General features: G+C 39.8%; 1 pseudogene; it reads left to right on the top strand.

The window, feature by feature from the left end:
- The first annotated feature begins 1547 nt into the window (after nt 1-1547).
- LOC121442559 lies at nt 1548-2775 on the top strand (annotated as a pseudogene).
- The last annotated feature ends 17094 nt before the right edge of the window (nt 2776-19869 follow it).

Raw genomic sequence — 19869 nt, 5'->3', positions numbered from 1 at the left:
ATATACTGTGTTCATAGTCAGCAGGACTACAAGGGATCCCAAGAAGTATTGTAGAAGCCTGTTTAGCCAAGGAATGACAGCTAAGCTAAGCTTGCTAAAGTTTTGAATGATTGGATCTTAAACACTTTAACTATGCCTCAGTGGCTTCAAGCTTGAAAGTCACAGGGAATCTTGTTTCAGGAGGAGAGCTCTTTAGTGAAAGGATCTCCATAATTTTGCTACAAAATGGATTGATATTATACCCCCATTTTTCAAGTTCTACTAATTCACAGTGTTTTCTCATTCATTATATAATTTACCTTGGCCGGGCAGTGGTGGCACACGCCTTTAATCCCAGCACTTTGGAGGCAGAGGCAGGCAGATCTCTGTGAGTTCGAGACTAGCCTGGTCTACAAGAGCTAGTTCCAGGACAGGTTCCAAAACCACAGAGAAACCCTGTCTCGAAAAACCAATATATATATATATATATATATATATATATATATATATATATATATATATATTATATATATAAAATTTACCTTGGTAACACATTTGTGAGATGCTAATATCTCTCTCTTTTATAGGCAAGAAAGCTGAAGCTAAAATATAAATAGTAAAATTACTGTATCCTGCTCTAAATTAATACACAAGGAAGATTTAAGTCACAAATGATTAGAGAGAATTCATTATGAAAACTTGAGAAGTTCTTGCCTCACGTTAGAATTACGGCTTTAAAACCGGGACAGAGAACAAAGAGATAATGGAAGAGTTTGACAGCATTGGTACACGACACACTACGAAGTCACTGGGAAATGTTTATATTGACTATGACACCGTGCTTTCCTAGCACTGAGATCCAAGTAGCTGAGAGAGCAAGTTGACAAAGGCAGGCGGTATGGTGCTTATGGTTTCTAGGACTTCAGTCTGCAGGTGCTGGATACAGGGTATGTGTTCCTATTTTAACCAGAGCAGTAAAAGCAGACTGCACGCTTCCTTTTACATTCTTAAATTGTATGGTTTCAGCAACGGGGGAGTCAAATTTGAAAGTAACTGCAAAATAATTGATCTACTTTCATTTTCAGGAAGTCCAAGTTTAGAGCAGAGGTTTCACTTCTCTTCTTCCCTGGGGTTCAGAGTTTTACCATGAGTAGGATATGCCTATGTGACCGAAATCATAGGAAAAGGCTCTAATTGTGAAACAACTCAAGTCTAATGGCACTTAGCAAACCAAAAGCTCAGCGTGCGATTATAAAGCTGAAAGAGGCCTTATGACGACATTGAGGTCTATATCTCTCAGTGGAGACCAGTTAACTTATAATCTTCTGTGTGTGGTTAATTTTGATACACTTTATAAATATACATTATTTAATTTTTATTCTCATTCACACTATGTTTCAGTTAATGGTGGAGTGTCTAGATTCACAGGGCTGTAACTGCTAATAGGACAGCTGACCTTTACGACACTCCATAGGCTGCCTAGGTACAATGAATGCAAGAAGTGAATAATAATACTGCATAGAAAAATTAGAACAGAACTTCTTAGTGGCACTATTGGTGAAGCAGTAATGGGAAACAAGGCCAAAGTGAAGAAGAATGCCTGTAGTCCCACCACTTGGAATGTTCGGGTCATCCTTGAGTCAGAGGCCAGCTTCAACTCCATGAGAGGCTCGCTCGAAAGAAATGAATTATACTCACACAAATACTTTGTGTGGCACAATTTTCACATTTATCTAGAAAGAATAAGGTGACTATATAATACATATTCCAAACAGGGACCCTTGGTAGGGAGATGGGGTGCTATTAACTTCATATCAGAACAGTAAGACTGCTCTGAGAAAAGGGGATTAATGGCTATTCACTGAGACAATGAGGGATTATATGCAGAATAAAATTACTGTATCCAGCTCTAAATTAATAAGCAAGGAAGTTCTAAGTCACAAGTGATTAAGGAGATTTCATTATGACAACTTTGGATGTTCTTACCTTACATTAGATTTATGATTTTTTTAAAACTGGGACACATAACAAATAAAGACTCCATTCCAATAACTACAAGACTAAATCCTTATCTGAAAAGATTGGGAGACTGTTCATCTACTGCCCTATTAGAAACTCCCAGCCACACGACTTAAACTCATAACTACTCTCTCTTCCTTCCTCAACATGCACAACTTCTGGGTCAATTTGCAATTTTCTGTTTCTGGAAGCAAGTCTCCTCTTAAGTTCCAACTGTGAGTGCCTGGAGCCCTCAAAATTACACCGGGGAGGTGGAGACCACTATTGACTGCCCGATCAGCATGCACCTACAGACCTCAGGTACTTACCTCTCTCTGGGATTCTTTTTCAAAGATAATATGTCTGTGAAAGGCCTGGTACACTTCTTCTGAGATCTGTCTGGAGAAAAGCCTGTCTTCTGACGCAAAATCAGCACAGCGGCAGTGACCTTGTCTCTGATGTGCAGATGTTGCTCTCGTACCAGTGTGGTGGGAGCCTGGAGGCCATGGAAACATCCTTGGTCTTGAAGAAGAACCTGAATCAAGTCCTTCTGAATCTGCTCGCCTGGATTCAGCCAACACAGACTTGCAACTCTGCAACTTCTTGGAGAAGCGTTTCCTAGAGAAGGAGATGAAGCTCATCAAGAAGATCAGCGACTTCCTGACTAACCTCTGCCTGCAGACCAGTGAGGAGAAGAGCCTGAGGGAGTGTCTCCTCAAAAGACTCGTGTTTTTTAATGGTGATGAGGACCAGGAGTCTGTGGCCTTTGGCCTTACAGAGCCACCTGGGTTTTTCTGATACCAGCTTCTCACCCAGGCCAGCATCACCTGCTAAAGCCACATGCCAAATGAAAGCAAAAAAGTTTCTTTGTGCAGACAGAAACTGCTAGGCTGGGGGCGTTATTGAGACTAGCATAAAGGATTTGTTGCCTGTCAGTTTCTAGTAGTGTTAAGTAAAGCACTCTTTTCTGAGTCACCCATACACTAATGAAATGAACCTGTGTTTTGTCGTCGAAAAAACTAATAATTCATAACAATGGTATGCGGTCTTAGAGGTGTGATTCGAATCAGTTCTGGTTGCTCAATTACTGCACTCCAGATGTATTTTAAAATGTAGAGGTTTTTTTTGCCTAGTAGGAGAGAAAACTGATCACCTGGACTATATCACATTGAGCCTCACTGGCTCCCCACCAATCGCCATACAATTGCTTTCCCTGATTTCCAAGTTGATAGGATGCCATCTGCTTATTTGAGGGAACCCAAGAAGTAATGTTAAAAACGTAGCAAGTGGTCTTAAGTGCTGAGCCATTTCTCCAGTACTCATCCAATGTCTTCTGATGATAAAAGGCATACAATAGAAACCTTATTCCTAGAGAAAAGAACTTTTCCCATTTGTTTATAGTAAGCAGTATTATAGATATGGAAGCTGATAATATCTCTTCAGAATTGTATTTAACATTTAAATCTCTGTATTTGATATATAGAGAGAGCAAAAATTAGCACTCAAATGTGCTAATAAATAATAAACCCATATGTCCAATTTGTTTCCTTATGATAACAATATTTTGTAAGGCGATTAAAGCTTCCCGGATAGGAAAAAACATTCTTTGGTCATGAAAGAATGCTTGAAAAAGAGCCTTTTGCTGAGCAGAGAATAAATGATTCAAAGACTTGATAAAATATTACTTTGGCTCTTAGAAAGGGCTAAGGTCCTTGGCAAATTTATCTGTAGAAAATGGGGGTTTCGTGACACTACATTTCTAGAGATTAATTTGATAACAAGCCCCACAGTGATTTTCTCTGTGGCTATGAAGTTTGTGCTTGCACCCTTACAGAGACTTACATTAAATAGTTGTATAAAGCTCCAAGCCTTTCCTTGCTATACCATACATAATTAGCTTTTTAAGTCAAATTCCCTGTCACCTTCCTGTCATTGCAACTTGGGGCAAAACAATTGATCAGTCTTCCTGTCATCCAAGTTTGTGATCCACTAGAACAGACGAGAAGTCAGAGAGAAGTTGAGACAGCTTGGCTGATGGTAAGGTTGAGTTGGGGTTTGTGTTAGGGCTTCCTGTTGCCACACCCTAAGTTAAACTAAACCAGCAGGTTCAGAAAAAAGAAAAGCTGAGATGAAGAGTAGAGACCAGGCAAGCATGAACAGAGGCCAGGCCAGTCTTTTCTGCTAATCTCACCGAGAACCAGGAGAATGTCGGTGGAGGAAAATGCGGGAAGAATGTAGTTGACACAATTGCCAAGGCATTGCAGTTCCCCTGTCCCTTAGCTGATGTGCCCCAATATACATCAAGATGTCAAAGTGCTCCATAGTCACCTTTCTGTCCCTTTCTTAGGGATAGACTGTAAGAATCCTTTCATTTATAGAAGTGAGGCCAAGGTCTTTTGAGGTGAGAGCAGGAAGCACTCTGTCAATCCTTGATTGCTTTCACCAGTATTTGTAATACTCGTGGGGTTCCTTTGTCTGGAGAAGCTCCTAAACACCCCTTCACCAAATCAAGCTCTCCTTGCCTTTACAGAGCAGTTTCAATTGTCTTTGAAAATAAACCAAGGACATTGAGCCTATAATTAGTGATCCTAGAGAAGCTAAATAAGGAGAACCCAAAGAAAAACATATAGGCATCCTCCTGAATATTAACCTTCAGCAAGCGATGAAAGGAGACAGAGACAGAGACCCACATTGGAGCACAGGACTGAATTCTCAAGGTCCAAATCAGGAGCAGAAGGAGAGAGAGCACGAGCAAGGAACTCAGGACCGTGAGGGGTGCACCCACACACTGAGACAATGGGGATGTTCTACTGGGAACTCACCAAGACCAGCTGGCCTGGGTCTGGAAAAGCCTGGGATAAAACCGGACTCTCTGAACATAGCGGACAATGAGGACTACTGAGAACTCAAGAACAATGGCAATGGGTTTCTGATCCTACTGCACGTACTGGCTTTGTGGGAGCCTAGGCAGTTTGGATGCTCAACTTACTAGACCTGGATGGAGGTGGGGGGTTCCTTGGACTTCCCACAGGACAGGGAACCCTGATTGCTTTTCGGGCTGAGGCGGGGGGAGGGGACTTAATTGGGGGAGGGGGAGGGAAATGGGAGGCGGTGGCTGGGAAGAGACAGAAATCTTTAATAAATAAATAAATTTAAAAAAAAAAGAAAGAAACAGAAAAAAGAAAAAAGAAAAAGAAAAAGTCCCCTCAAAGGCAATGCTTTGTTCTTACTGTCGACTTGGTTGGATTGAGGAATGCCTTGGAGGATTAGTAACACACACCCTTGGGAGTCATTTGGAAAGTGCTGCCAGAGACAGTTCCATAATGGTTAATCCGTCGATGGGTTCCTGGTATGACGACACTCCTGAGAATTGGTCCAAGGCAGGAGGCAGGGACTGGTTAGAGAAAAATGCTCTTGGGTGCATGTCTTACAGGCACTATATCACACTCTGGCCCCTTCTTGGATTCTCTTTCTCTGCTTCTTGTCTGCCTTGCTGTGACCTGTTGAGCCATACCTCTTCCGTCAGAATGGGCTGAACATTTGGAACCTGAGTGAATAACTCTTTCTTCCTTGCTTACATCAAATATTCTGTCCCGGCCAAAAGAAAATATGTCTTGCACAGACAGCAATTCGGTCATCTGGCATTGGTGCATCTTCTCTTAGATGACTTATGCACCCATCAGACTGAAGGCAAATGGTGAACCGGAAGGCAGCTAGGACAGTGGTGAGCAATGAACCCTGGACCAGAGTTAACCTGCATTTAAATCCTGCGTGCCCCTACAGTTAGCATGCTCTGGCCCAGGTCCTTTACCTCTTTGAGCCATCTCATCTGAAAAGGTAGACCTGTCCATAATAACAATGGCAATAACATGCAACTCCTAGAATATAATCGATATGAAATGAGGTAGCCACGTGAAGCCAGAAGTGATGGGCCCGCACATGCTGACTGCACATTAAATGTGTTGCTTTGAAAAATCACCTGTCTTCATGGGAGCTATGCTAGGTATAGCTCTAAATAAACTTGCTTCTCAGCTTCTGGAAAATAGACAACTTTGGAGTCTAGGATCTAGCTTAATAACCATTCCTCCCTCTAAATAGCCCTCATATTCTGAAGTAATAGGAATTTGCTGATTTGGGGGATGTGTTCCTCGGTGAGTAGGCGAAAAGCACGTGAAGGAGGGCTACTCTCCAAATAAGTTGAGCCATTTTATTTAGGACCTAGGATTAATTGTTTTAATTAACACACTGCTGAAGGCATTTTAACTTCTCTCTCAGGAAGGACAAGTCACACAAAGGGGTCATTTCAAAGCTGAAACTAATCAACCGCTGGCTGTTACTCTCTATCTAGTTGCCAATTCTTGGTGGCCATCTCCCCCTAATCTTTAATCTTCCCCATCCTCCCCTTGCACTGTGCGGGAGACGACAATCTATCAACGTGAGAAAACAGGGGCTGAGAAACAGTTGTAGCTCCAGACATCACTGAGACCTTGAACTTCTTTGCGCTGGGGCCTGTGGAAATCTCATGAGTTTTGGTTTCTATGCAGTTGCTTTTCCCTCTCGGGAAAGTTGCAGTTTTGAAGTTATAAGGTATTGAGTTTTAAATGCTGTCTATTCAGAAGTGGACAAAAAAGGAAAAAAAAAATAAAGGAAATGAAGACCTAGAAAATGAATAAAACCAAAAACTAGAGGAAGAAGCTGTCTTGACTGCATTCATGCCGTGTTATTTATCTCTGTCAGTCATTCACCCACCCGAGTGAATAATTTATTCATCACTGTAATAATGAAGTGGGCACTAATCCATGCGTGAGGGCAGGCATATATTGGGAATTAATACAAAATTTTAGCAGAGTGTAAGCTCCCCCAAAAGACATCTTAAGAATTATAACAATTCTTATGACTTAATTAATAATTACTGGAAGGAATATAGAAATGTCTAACTTCCCAATAATGCACAAGGTTAGGCCAAAGTGATACACATATGGGTAGAAGCAGATATCCGGGAGTTAAAAATCAACTGCTTAAACCGGACATAGTGGTATATGCCTGTACCTCCAGCACACAAGGACCCAAGATAATGAGACAGCAGGATTGAGGCCAACCTGGGATACATAAAGAGCACCCATTTCAAGACAATAAATTCTAGCAAGAGTACAAGGAACAAGAAACCTTTGTTTGCTTTTGATGTGAATGCAAACTGGTCCAGCCATTGTGGAAATCAGTACAGAGACTTTTACAAAGATTGAAAATAGAAGGACCACAGCCCAGCTGAACTACTCCTGGGCATATACCCAAGGGACCCTTTATCCTGCCATAGAGATGTGAATACCCGCATATTCAGATCCACTGTTGCTCTATTCACAATAACAAGGACATGGAATCAACTTAGATGTCTATCGTCAGATGAATGGATGATAAAATCTTGGTACATGTACACAATGAAGTTTTATTCAACCATAAAGAACAACGGACTCATGACATTTACAGGAAAATGATTGGACCCATATTTATTGTTAAGAGAAGTAATATAGTTTATTATATTATATAAAGAGATGTAACCCAGAATCAAAAAGATAAATACTACAGGTCTCTTTTAGATGTGTATCTAAACTTTTTACATTTATATATGCATTTTTACATTTATATATGCAATTATGACTGTGAATATAAGCCACAAACCTAGAAAAGTGACTACAAGAGTGGAAATAGGGTCAGGCAGTGGTAGCACACACCTTTAATCCAAGCACTTGGAGGCACAAGCAGGTGAATCTCTGTGAGTTTGTGGCCAACCTGGTCTACAGAGTGGGTTCCAGGACAGTCAGGGCTGTTACAAAGAAATCCAGTCTCAAAAACCTAAAATAAATAAATAAACAAACCAACAAACAGGTGTGGATGGAGGGACAAAGGTAAGAGAACACACGTAGAAGGGTATAAATGGGAAGAAAGAAAGATGGCAGAGAGGATAGGAGGATCAACAAAAACCAAATTGTGTTTGAGATGCAACAATGAAAGATAATATGTTGTATAGTAATCCCAAATAAAAACACTGAAAGCAAAAAGACAAAATCATTCAAAAAAAATCCAGCAACTTATTCTTCCCAAAATGTAATAGCCTGAACGTCAGGATGAGAAAACATTACATAGAGCAACCTTCAGCATTCCACGGAATAACTAGCCTGTAATGGACCACTCGGGATCAAGAAGAGCTATTGTCCAGAGTTCATGAAACCTATAAAGCACAATAACCAAATGCCGATTAAAGAAGGCTGCTGTAGAAAATTTTAATGCTATTGAAACTTTTAGGAAAATGTGCATGTGGGCCTCAGATTTGACGATGATACCGTGTCAATGGTCAGTTTCCTAATTTGGATAATCACATGGAAGTTAAAGAGGAGAGCACCTTTAGAATATAGGCATTTAAGTGTTTAGGACTAGCTAGTTTGGCAAAATACCTCCAACTTTCAAATGGTTGTGAAAACTGGTTGGGAAATTTGAACACAGGCTAAATAGGAATTTTTATACTAGTCAACTTTTTCTGTAATCTAAAAATTATATCGAAAGTTGCTGCACCCCCAAAATCAATTTCAGAAAAGTCAACATTTATACATTCATGTTAGGCAAGCATGATGACCATTAAACTACAGAAACTTAATTAGACATAAACATTTATGTAGGTGTGAGCACGTGACCAGCTGTTCATGAATGTATGTTTGCCTCTAGACCTTGCCATATCCCCTCTCATTGTCAGGGTCTACATTCTGTCAATGAGGGCTGGGGATTTTGCTTTCTCCACTTCCATATTGTGAGCTCTTCAAACAAAAATGGATGTTGAAGTCCCCATCTTTGGAGCTCCTTAACGCAACCTAACTTAGAACAGGGTTCAAATACAATGTGGTACATGCATTCGGACCTAGGATTCCGGCCATAGAGCTTCATAACCAAACAACCAAAAATTCAATTATTTTCCTTCTGGATACATTGTCTAGACTATCAGGTTTGCTCTACCATTCTTTTTTTTTTTTTTTTTTTTTTTTTTTTTTTTTTTTTTTTTTTTTGGTTTTTTCGAGACAGGGTTTCTCTGTGGTTTTGGAGCCTGTCCTGGAACTAGCTCTTGTAGACCAGGCTGGTCTCGAACTCACAGAGATCCGCCTGCCTCTGCCTCCCGAGTGCTGGGATTAAAGGCGTGCGCCACCACCGCCCGGCCTGCTCTACCATTCTTAAACATACACAAAAATAACAGTTTTTTTTTTAAAAAAAGAGAAAATAGCAAGAATGGGAGGCAAAGAAAAAGAAACCATACTATTTTGTTGCTCCACAATTGCTATTGGTATTGTCTTAAGTGTTGTAGTTCCCAGGCTTAATCATTTATATATTTAAAGAAGGGGATCTGTGCTGCTTACATTTCTGGTAAGAAAAGTATTTCTTCCAGGCATTACATGTATTGGGGACTTGGCAAAGCCTCAGGATTTCAGTCTTGTCTACCTGAAAGGTCAAAGAACAGGATAGGAAGGCCATTTTGCTTTCTGCTTTTATTCTTTCCCTCAATTCAGATCTCATTCGCTATGACTGAGAACATTCAACATAAAGTCATTTTCTGAGCCTTTCCCTCATCTCAAAAAGTCATTGTCTGATGTTCAGAACTTACCTGACATTCACAAACAAATCATCCTATTGCAATCTGGCCAAATGCTCACGATCAGGCTATGCCGGTCTGTGAGACACAATCTGCCACACACACACACACACACACACACACACACACACACACACACACCAGCTTCAGATACTCTTGTGAGAACAAGAGTCAGTGAAGCAAAGCAATCTCAGTTTATAATTTTGCCTAAGCACAGACAAAATCAAAGACATTTGCTCTTCACAAATCACAAATCAATTAAGATTACCTCCTCTTTCTCATAGCATGAACTCTAGAGCAACCCTTGCTTCCTTGGTCTCTTTCTCCAAATCACTAATTGAAACCCCCAAATACTATTACAGTCTCCAAGGTGCACTTACAGAAATACCCTTCATTCCCTGCATTATGTTTTTCTCTTATTATTTGTGAATGAATGAAAAAAAGAAATAAAAAGGAAAAGACACGACTACTCCTAGGTATGGAGGAGGAGAAAGTTTCTTGTAGATATGTAGTATAGCATAGCCAGAGGCAGGGACATCTGGGAGAGTGCAGAGTGGACATGACCACGCTGAGCTGGGCTGTGTAGGGAGAGGGGGAGGGGAAGATAAAGGGGAGAGAGAAGAATTAGGGGGAGCCAAGATGGAAAAGGTACAAAAGATCTGGTAACCAAAATGTCTGGATTATATGGGGAAGAGCCTCTGGGGGAAGGGCAGCCCAGGCCCTAGTCTGGAGAGTTCAGGGTAGAAGGTGAGGTGGCCAGCCATATCCTGTAGCAGGTAGGGACTGAGGAATGCTGGGAAAACCTGGAGGTCAGGTCTGCTTTGATATGTTAAATAGGCACATTAGTTTGAATCTTAACAGTGAAAATTCAACCTGTGTAGCTTCAGGGATTCTTAGCCATCTCTGGTTGAAGAATATTGGTACTTGATTCTGAGGAATATTTACCACAACCGTCCACATTTAGACTGCCAATATTTGGGAGGCCTTTTAGGGATACCCACAGATGGCATCTTCAGTTCCATGATTTGTTGAATCCAAAAGTACTTATTACTCACACTCATTTATATACCAAAAATATTACTGAGCATTCACGCCTTGCCATGCATTGAGCTGTGTGTTATAGATAATGAGAGATCTGTGACACTATTCACTTCCTCAAGGAGTTCATACTCTGTAATCCAGGACCAACACACAAAACAAAATTTAATGGCCAGAGCTGCAGCGCAGTGGTAGAACACATACTTCAGACAAGCAGCAGGTCCTATTCTTGGCACCACAAAAATAGAAATAGAAATATATTCTTAAAATGTTAAAACATGGTGATAAATTCTATAGATAGTGGCTTGGAAAAGGGCATAAGTATTCGGAACTTGGAACATTTTATTAACGAAGAGGTACATAGCTGATTCTGTAAGATGTGAGTCAATGCATTTGCAATGAAAGAAAGGATATTGTAGACAGAAGCTGTGGCACGAGAGAGTAGAAATCAGACTGTGTCTTCATCCCCCCACCCCTGCTAACTTATGGGTAACTGGGTGGACTAAATTTTGCAATAGCAAGAAATTCACCAGAAGTCATAGAGACAGGGCAATCATACAAGTGGCCCAAGTACTCCAAGAGTTTTTATTACTGTATATGAGATTAAACTCATACATTAAAAAAACAAGAAAATGAAAATAATATAGAATTATGATTCCCATATTCTGTTTATCTATCTATCTTAGAAATTTTCTATAAAATCCTACAAGTGAGACAGGCCTGAAATATCAAATGTTAACTTTCAGCCCTTCCCTCATATTTGATCTTGAACCAATAAAGAGCACAACTTAATGGATAAACATCTTAGTTTTCTCAGGTGTCACCAGACAATTCTGAGGCATATTTTACACAGTATTGCTGTTGGATATTTGTTCACTGTGTGAAGATGTGTCGAGGTGCTTGGTGTAATAAAGAACTGAGTGGCCAATAGCTAGGCAGGAGAGGTTAGGCAGAACTTCTGGACAGAGAGGGAGCTAGAGGGATGAAACTGAGTGCCCAGGAGAAGAATAGAACAAATTAGACAATCAAGACACAGGAAAGGTAACTGAGCCATGTGATAGAGCATTGATCAATGAATAGAAGCAGGTTAATTTGAGTTATAAGAGCTAGTTAGAGAAACAAGCCTAAGCTAAGGCCAAACTTTCATAATTAGTAATAAGTCTCTATATCATGATTTGCAGGTTGGTGGTTCAAACAAAAAAGTACAACTGCACAGCATTTCAGAGAAGGCCCAGGAAGACTCATCAACAGTTGCCCCAAGTATGAAACCTGCATGTACATACCGTTTTACAGTTTTCCTTTTCCTGAGATCAGGCTGCCTCTTCTGATCAATTAATTGTTCTCATATCTTCGATCAAGGTCTTTTTTTCCCCCAGACCCTCAAACAAAGACAAGCATTGGTGTCAAGCTTTGACTCTTAAATGTCTTCTAAAGGCTAGGAATTGACAGCCTTGGTTTCCATCTTGTAGGCTGATTGAGAGGTCAGGGGATCTTTAAGAGGTAGGGTCTAGTGTATGGAATTTAGGTCACAAGAAGCATGCCTTTGGCAGGTATGTTGGATGCCAGATCTTCCCTCTCTCTAACCCCATGCCCTGGGTGAGTGATCAGATGACAGATTGGTGGGGGCCATTGCCATCTCAAAGTAATGTGATCTTCTCTTTATGGGGTCCAGATGTGGATGCTGCACTTTTCCTTGACCTGGTATGTTTGATAAGTTTAGGCCTGACTTTTTTCTGTATATAGTTTTTAAATCACATATGTGCTTATGTGTTCCAAGTCTACTTTGATAAGCTTATAGGATGGTATTTTTTTTTTTTTTACTTTTAGGAGCCACTTTTGACAGGCGGTGGTATTTATGCACACAATGAGATGTAGAATAACCCCGTCTCTGCAATTGCATTCAAAATAGAGCTAACTGCTGGTCATAAAATGGAACCACCCAGGGCAAGGAACAAGCCACTATTTTTACCCAATATACAATAATTTAGAGCTGGGCACAGCCTGACTTCCACAGGGCGATTTTGATGGGAATTCAAAAGAACACATTTCTTATAAGAACGTAGCCAGTAAATGCTGTGTTGCTGAAGTTTTTGATGAGGACGAAGCCTCTCCTGGAAACTGGACTAGGCACCACTCATCTTACAAAGAATATGTCTGTCTCCATAGCCCAAGACTTTTTGAGAGGCAGAACAACAACAACAAAGAAGACCCCATTCAACTAATTAGTTAGGATGAAGAAGGTCCAACTGCACCATATTAGAAATCAGCATGAATTTTGATGATCATTGTTTTCTAGAATTATGAAAAAAATCACAAGCAAGAGAGAAGATCAGAGAAACTCTCTGTAGGACTACAAAAATGCATACACTCTACTTCCCACCAAGAAAGGAGCAGTTGCTGAAAAGATGAATGGCATTAAAAAGAACTCAAGAGTTTTACCTGGAGCTACAGGGGCAACTTGAGTGTGTCTCAGGAATTGTCCACACCCTACTTGTGGCAGGCTCAAACTGAGTTCTGGGGTGCACTGCTTACACAAACAGTGCCAAGGGAATTATTTTCTTGGGATTTGTTTCTCAAACTTCAGGTGGCAAGATATTCTGGCCATAGAAGCCATACCTTCTGAGGATTCAGCAGGCACACCTCATGCTGTGATAGGCCTTGGCATCATTAACATGATGCTGCATGTGTGCAGAATGCAATAGCTGAGAAGCTAGCTCTGCTGGTGTCTTCCCAGATTCCTAAAGAAAACCTAGAACTGAACATGGTGCTGCACATCTGTAGCCCGAGCACTCAAGAGGCAGAGAAGAGAAGACTGCTTTCAATCTGAAGCCAGCCTGCTCTGTATAGCAAGTTCCAGGTCAGTGAAGTCTACATAATGAAACCCTGTCTCAAAAGACTTCAAAGAAATAGAAGCCTAAGAAACCTGTAGGTGTGTGGCAGGGTCAGTCTCTGGGCACACAGACCCTGAGATGACAAAACAAACACGCAAGAAAGCAAATAAACAAACAAAAAGCAGTAAGAGTTTAGCTAAAACTACAAAAGGGACCTCTAGGATGTAAAAATGCCAGGAACTTGAAATGTCCACTAAGGGAAGTTGCAGGCAATGAGTTGCAGTATGTCAACAGAGCAGCCATCTGGGCTAAAGCTGACAATGCTTCAGACAGGGATACTTTTAGAGCACACATTACACCAGCATGTGCCCCAAATGCTAAACCTGGAACTACAGAATCTAACATTTACTTTGCTGACTTTGGGCATTGTCTTGGTCCCATTCCCCTATTCTAGACTTTATTTGTTCTGTCATGAGAATGTTTACTCTGCACCATTGTACCTTAGTAGCCTATAGCTTTAAAGGTACCCGCAGCTAAGAATTTACCTTGAGTTGAGTCTTGGAGATTTTGGTATTATTATTCTTTTTAAAATTAGCCTATATAAATTATGCAAAATAATGAGCTTCATTATGGCATTTTATGTATACTTTGAACACATTATTTGAGGTGGATTTTGCATCATGCTGGAACTGTTAAGGCATATAGGGATTCTTGGAGAAGAAATTGATTGTTTTGCATTGTAAGATGGAAAAGAGCTTTTAGAGACCAGAGACAGAAACTTATGGTTTGATCTTAAAATGTCCCCTAGAAAGTTCATGTGTTGGAGACTTGTTCCTCAGCATATGGCAATATTGCGAGGTGGTAGAAACTTTAAGGGTGGGGTCTTGTTAGAGGAAGCGGAAACATTGGCTCTTGAATGATGGTTTGGGATCCTGGTCCATTGCTCTCTTTCTCTGCATTCTGACTGCCTGATTCGAAAAGCTTTGCTCCGCTCTAGCTTTCTGCTATGGTGCTCTGGTTAGCCACAACCACAGAGTGATGGGACCAACAAGCTATGGCTTGAAACTGTAAATCAAAATAAATTCTCCTTAGAAGTTGATTGTCTTAGGTGTTTTGTCACAGAAATCAAATGTCACCTTTGTATAGTCTCTAGCAGTTCTAACAACTATAAGGGACAATCCATTCTTTTCTCCTCATCACTCTCCCATAACACTGTTGTCATTGCCCTATACTTAGGGAAGTAACAGTCTAGTCTTAGTGTCCACATAGTTCCAGGAAAGAGTTGGCTAAAAAAGACCATTCCCTGATGTGAAGCTGCTACTCTTTAATCTGAGCTAGCTAAGACAGTCACTTTTCATCTTTCAATAAAAAAATTGTCATGGTTTGGGGACACTAAGTCACTGTAGCTTCCTAAATATGAATACAGCAGGGTGTGGTGAACTCTTTGAACAGCCATTGGTCACTTGAGGGTCTCTGCGTAATAAGAACCATAGTATTGGGCCCAACTATAAATGTATTCATGTAGGCATGCAGGTCATGGACCTGTTGAGACTGGAGACAAGCACTTGAGACTATTTCTCCGAAGCAAACATTAATGATCCCGAAAATCTATTCTTGAGTCAGCTCTCATTCTAATTACTAGCTGCTTACATCAGTAAACTTGTATTTCGAGTCACACCTGCTGCAAAGAGGATCATGTTTCTGTATGCCTGGAATAGCAACTTAACTCTTTAGGAGCGGCCAGCATTTGACATTCAATCTATTCTTGTAGACTGGAGAAAAAATCTTTTTAGTATGCTGTGAATGAGAAGAGAATTTTTTTTAAAAAAAAGTTTAAAAATAGAAAGATCAAAGAGAAAACAAAGAAATTAGAATGTTTTATAATTTTAATGATAGGTTAAATCTAGTAATGATTTTGAGGATATATATTGAAAACAGTTTATCAACTTTAAAGGTTGTAAAAACAACGTAAAGTTTCACAATGACAGTAGTGATTAAGTGGGACACATTTATACAATTTACATAACAAAGATATGTGTAAACTTTGCACTTTAAATATGAATTTTTAATGAATCAGAGTTTAATGAAGTTGATTAAAATTAGCAATATTCATATATACAAGTAATAAGAATTTAGAGAATTTAACAGAAGTAGTGATTCCATTTACAAGACTCCATCATTTGTTACACAAATAATAATAAGTTAGAATATGTAATAGAAGGAATGATTCCCTGATTAAACAAAGAATAAACGAAACTAAATAAAAAGCAACATTCATTTGAAAACTTATTTCAAACATGTCCAAAATCTATATGAGAAAACTTAAGACATTTCTGGAAATACACAAATACATATGAAGAAATGAAAAGACAGCATTGTCAAGAACTTTTTTCTTTAAAGTTCTTAGTTTTATTTTTTTACTTTAAAATCAAACAATACTTCATCACATAAAATAGCTTAACTATTTGGATGGACTTAATGTTAAATTTTAGTTTTTTAAACAAAGGCTAGAGAAGGCATTAAATAAAAGCAGACTGGTGATTTCAACCTCCCTTCTCTTATAAAGTAGGTTCAGGGATATAGAACAACAGAAGAACATCTGATGGGTTTGCATCCAGTGACCTCATTTTCCTTTTACAAGGATTAAAGGATGTAAGAGGATAATGCTGATAGGCCTGCTATGAAAATTTGGCTAAACGTCAGGTTCCTGACATCTCCAAAGGCCAGATAAAAATTTGGTTTTGGTTTGACAATGTGAACATTTTTAGCATTTTGATTTTTAGTCTAGTCTGTCCTGGTACAATGCAAGAACGTAGTCCGCAATAGCTGTGTGTAGAATTTTTATTAGTACTATGCTCTAAGTTTGGAGGACTCATTATCACTGAAGTACCAATTCTTAAGTTGTTTGATATTTGCATATTAACTAATGACATTAAGGAGTCATTTTTATTTAATTTGTCATATAATTGCTTAATTGGTGGAGTATATTATTCTTAATATTGTGTGATAATATTAAAACCATACTAAAAGAGTTTTAATTCATTAGAGAAGTATTTTGAAGGGTGCATGAATAAATTAACATTGTCTGGGCTTGCTTTAAAAAAAATTCAGTGTTCGGGAGTAGGGAAAATGGTCAGATTATGTATTAAATCAAGATGGTTTTGGTTTGCAGATTCTGAAACCAAGTGATAGAACATGGGAGCATTATCTTGTATTTTAAATAACCTTATTACAAAGCTAAAATTGTAATTATTTTTAAAAAAACAACAGTGTATTCCAATTATCATTATTATTTTCTGTTATTCCCTTTCCAGTGATTAGAAAGACAGAAAAAGCGCCCCCCCCCAAATATAAGCCAATATGTCCCAAAGCAAAAACAGAAAGATACTGGGGAAAGAAGGAAAGAAAGGAAAGAAGAAAAGGCAGAAGGGATGAGGGAGGAGGAAAGGTGGGAGATAAGGAAGGAAAAGAAAGAACAGAAGAAAGATTAAAATATATATGGTTAAGTCAGGCTCCTAATGCTATTTTGCTATACTCATAGATTGGTGCCTAGCCCAATTGTTATCAGAGAGGTGTCATCCAGCAACTGATGGAGCAAATGTAGAACCCCATAGCCAAACACTAGTGGATCCAGGGGAATCCCGCAGAATATGGGGATTAAGGCTTGTAGGAACCAGAGGGGTCTAGGACGCCATGAGATCATGGCCCACAGAATCAACTAAGCAGGGCTCATAGGGGACCACAGAGGCTGAAGTGACAAACACGAATCGTGTATGGGTCTAGCTAGGTCCTTTGCATACGTTATGGTTCTGTAGTTTCATGTTCTTATGAGACACCTAAAAATGGGAGTGGTGGGTATCTCTGACTCTTTTGCCTGTGACTGAGACCCTTTTCCATCTACTGGGTTGCCTTGTCCAGCCTTAATATGAGGACTTGTGCCTAGTCTTCTTGTAACTTGCTATGCTATGTTTGGTTGGAATCCCTGGGTGGCGTGCAATTTTTTTTTGAAGAAAATGGGAGGAGAAGTAGATCTGGGGGAGAAGAAAATAGAGGGGAGGGACCAGGAGGAGTAGAAGGAGGGGAAACTGTGGGTGAGCAGGATGGGAGAAGAATATAAAAATAAAAAATTAAACAATACATTACAAATATCTTCTTACTCTTTTAGCTTCTGAGTGCACATGAGCAGTGGTTCTTTAATTAAATAACATTCTGAAATTTGCAAGTACAAGTTCCATACATTTAGCATATATGTGTGTTTTGACCACTATCCCCCAAGTGCATGGCCCCTAGCTCCCGTTAACAATTACCCTGCCTTCTCCTTTTATGGGATCTACTGTTTTAGATTCTATGTATTAGTGAAATCAAGCAGTCGGAGAGTACAGCTGTGTCCCAGACTGGATAAAAAGGAGAAAGTGAGCTGGATACAAGCCTGATGCTCCCTCCTTTCCATCTGTGGATGCAATATGACCTGGTGCCTGTTCCCATGGCCTCCTTTCCATGACAAACTGCATGTGAGCACATGAACTGTACAGCAAATTCCTGCAGTCCAGAAATTCGTTTTCCCTTTTTCAGTCTGCCATATTTAGACATATGTGACGAAGGAATCCTCCTATCATGTGATACCCACTAGAATCCTCTGAAGTCAATGTTCTTTAGTAAAGCAGAAAATGCTGTTTGAGAAGTAGAAGTTTGGATTCAACTACCTCTAAGGAATCTTCTCACTCTGTGAATTGAGAATTGCAAGGCCCCATTATTTAGGGCTGAAAATATACTCCTGACTATATTCTAGCTACTTTTAACTGTCAACTTGATACATCCTAGAGCCTTCTGAGAGATTGTCCCTAGAAGGTGGCTTGTGGGTATGCCTGTGGGGGATTGTCTTGGTTATTGACCAGTGTAGGAGAGACTAGTCCATGGTAGGCAACACCATTCCCTGGGAAGATGGTCTTGGTCTGTACAAAAAAGGGTTCTAAGAATCAGCCTGAGCAATCCAGAAAGCCAGCAAGCAGCTTTCCTCCACGGTTCTGGCTTTAAATTCTTGTTTGGAGTTTTTGCCTTGGCTTCCCTCAATTATGGACTATAGCGTGCAAGCAGAAATAAATCCTTTTCTCCCATATGTTGCTTTTGGTCAGAGTGGCTTTTCAGCACAGCAACACAAAGGAAATAGATGAGAATGGAAGTAACTTGTCCCTCTGTGTCTGCTCGGGTCATCCCACTAATTGAGAATGCACTGGCAGGTTCAAATGCTTCCTTACTGCATGCTTTTAATTGCTTTCTACCTTCAAACTCACACTCCTAGCTCTGCTTCCCACCTTTTCTTTCAATATACCATGGAAGCAAAATTAGTAAATCTTTCCAATATTTGTCACTTTTTAATTGAAGAAATAGCATTTATACCACTACCTTAATTGGAAAATTCTGTCAGGAGGGCATTTATAGCTTTCAAAGAGAAAAAAACTTAAGAAAATGTTTTTTATTACCCCACCTCCAATTGGAAAGCAAGAAAGCTGAGGTCTCTGAGAGTTAATTGTTGTTACCAGGGTGACCAGCCATTCTGATTTACCCAGGACTGAGCTGTTTCTAGGGACACGGAGCTTTCTGTGCTAAACTGCCCTATTTGTTGCCAATGATTGTTTGACAAGGATGGGGGATATGCACGTTTCCATGTGAGCCAAAAGACATTCCTTATGCATTTTCACTGACATTCTGGCTTTTCCGAACTCCTATCGTTATAGCTATTGACTGTTATTAGGTGTCGTCCATCCCCTTATTATGTTTTCTTGCCTACTCAAAGGATTGTTTCAGGCTGCTGAAGTCGTTGAAGGGTGACATCTTTTTCGATTTTACTTTTAACATCTCTGATTTTTGATCTGACATTCCATGCCAGTGAGAGAAATAAAGACTTGGAGAATGCATCCTTGGGTGCTTTCCATCTGCATGGGCACTGATGAGTGTTAGGGATATGCACGGCTAGAGAGAAAAGCACATATTGGGGAACATGCAGTCGACTAGAAGGCACTGAACATAGCTTTGTTCAAATAAGCAATAAGCCAGATGGTACCAAATTTACGCTGCCCCTTATTGCTTGATTAACTGGTTGAAACAAGCACAGAACAAAAGCTTATTTTGAAGGCATTAAAATTTCCTTCATTCGGTCCTCACTAAGAATTTATTTGTTGTTTGCTTAGCTCTAACAGCATGCTGGGAATGTAATGCTCTGAGGGGCTTATTGCCACCATTCTAGCTATGTTTATTAGACTGGAATAATAATAATAATCTATCTAACAAAGTTGATAGATTATGAGTTGGAATTCCTGTTAATAATTCCCTGAGCTGCAGTTCTCAAGTATGACACAGAATAACAAGACCCACTCTTCTGTTTCTAGGCAGCAA

This window comes from Microtus oregoni, unplaced genomic scaffold, assembly GCF_018167655.1.
Source record: "Microtus oregoni isolate MIOR12 unplaced genomic scaffold, Mior012 000092F_000, whole genome shotgun sequence".
Classification (NCBI taxonomy): domain Eukaryota; kingdom Metazoa; phylum Chordata; class Mammalia; order Rodentia; family Cricetidae; genus Microtus; species Microtus oregoni.
Note: the sequence above shows the minus strand (reverse complement) of the source record. Positions and strands in the feature narration are given on the sequence as shown.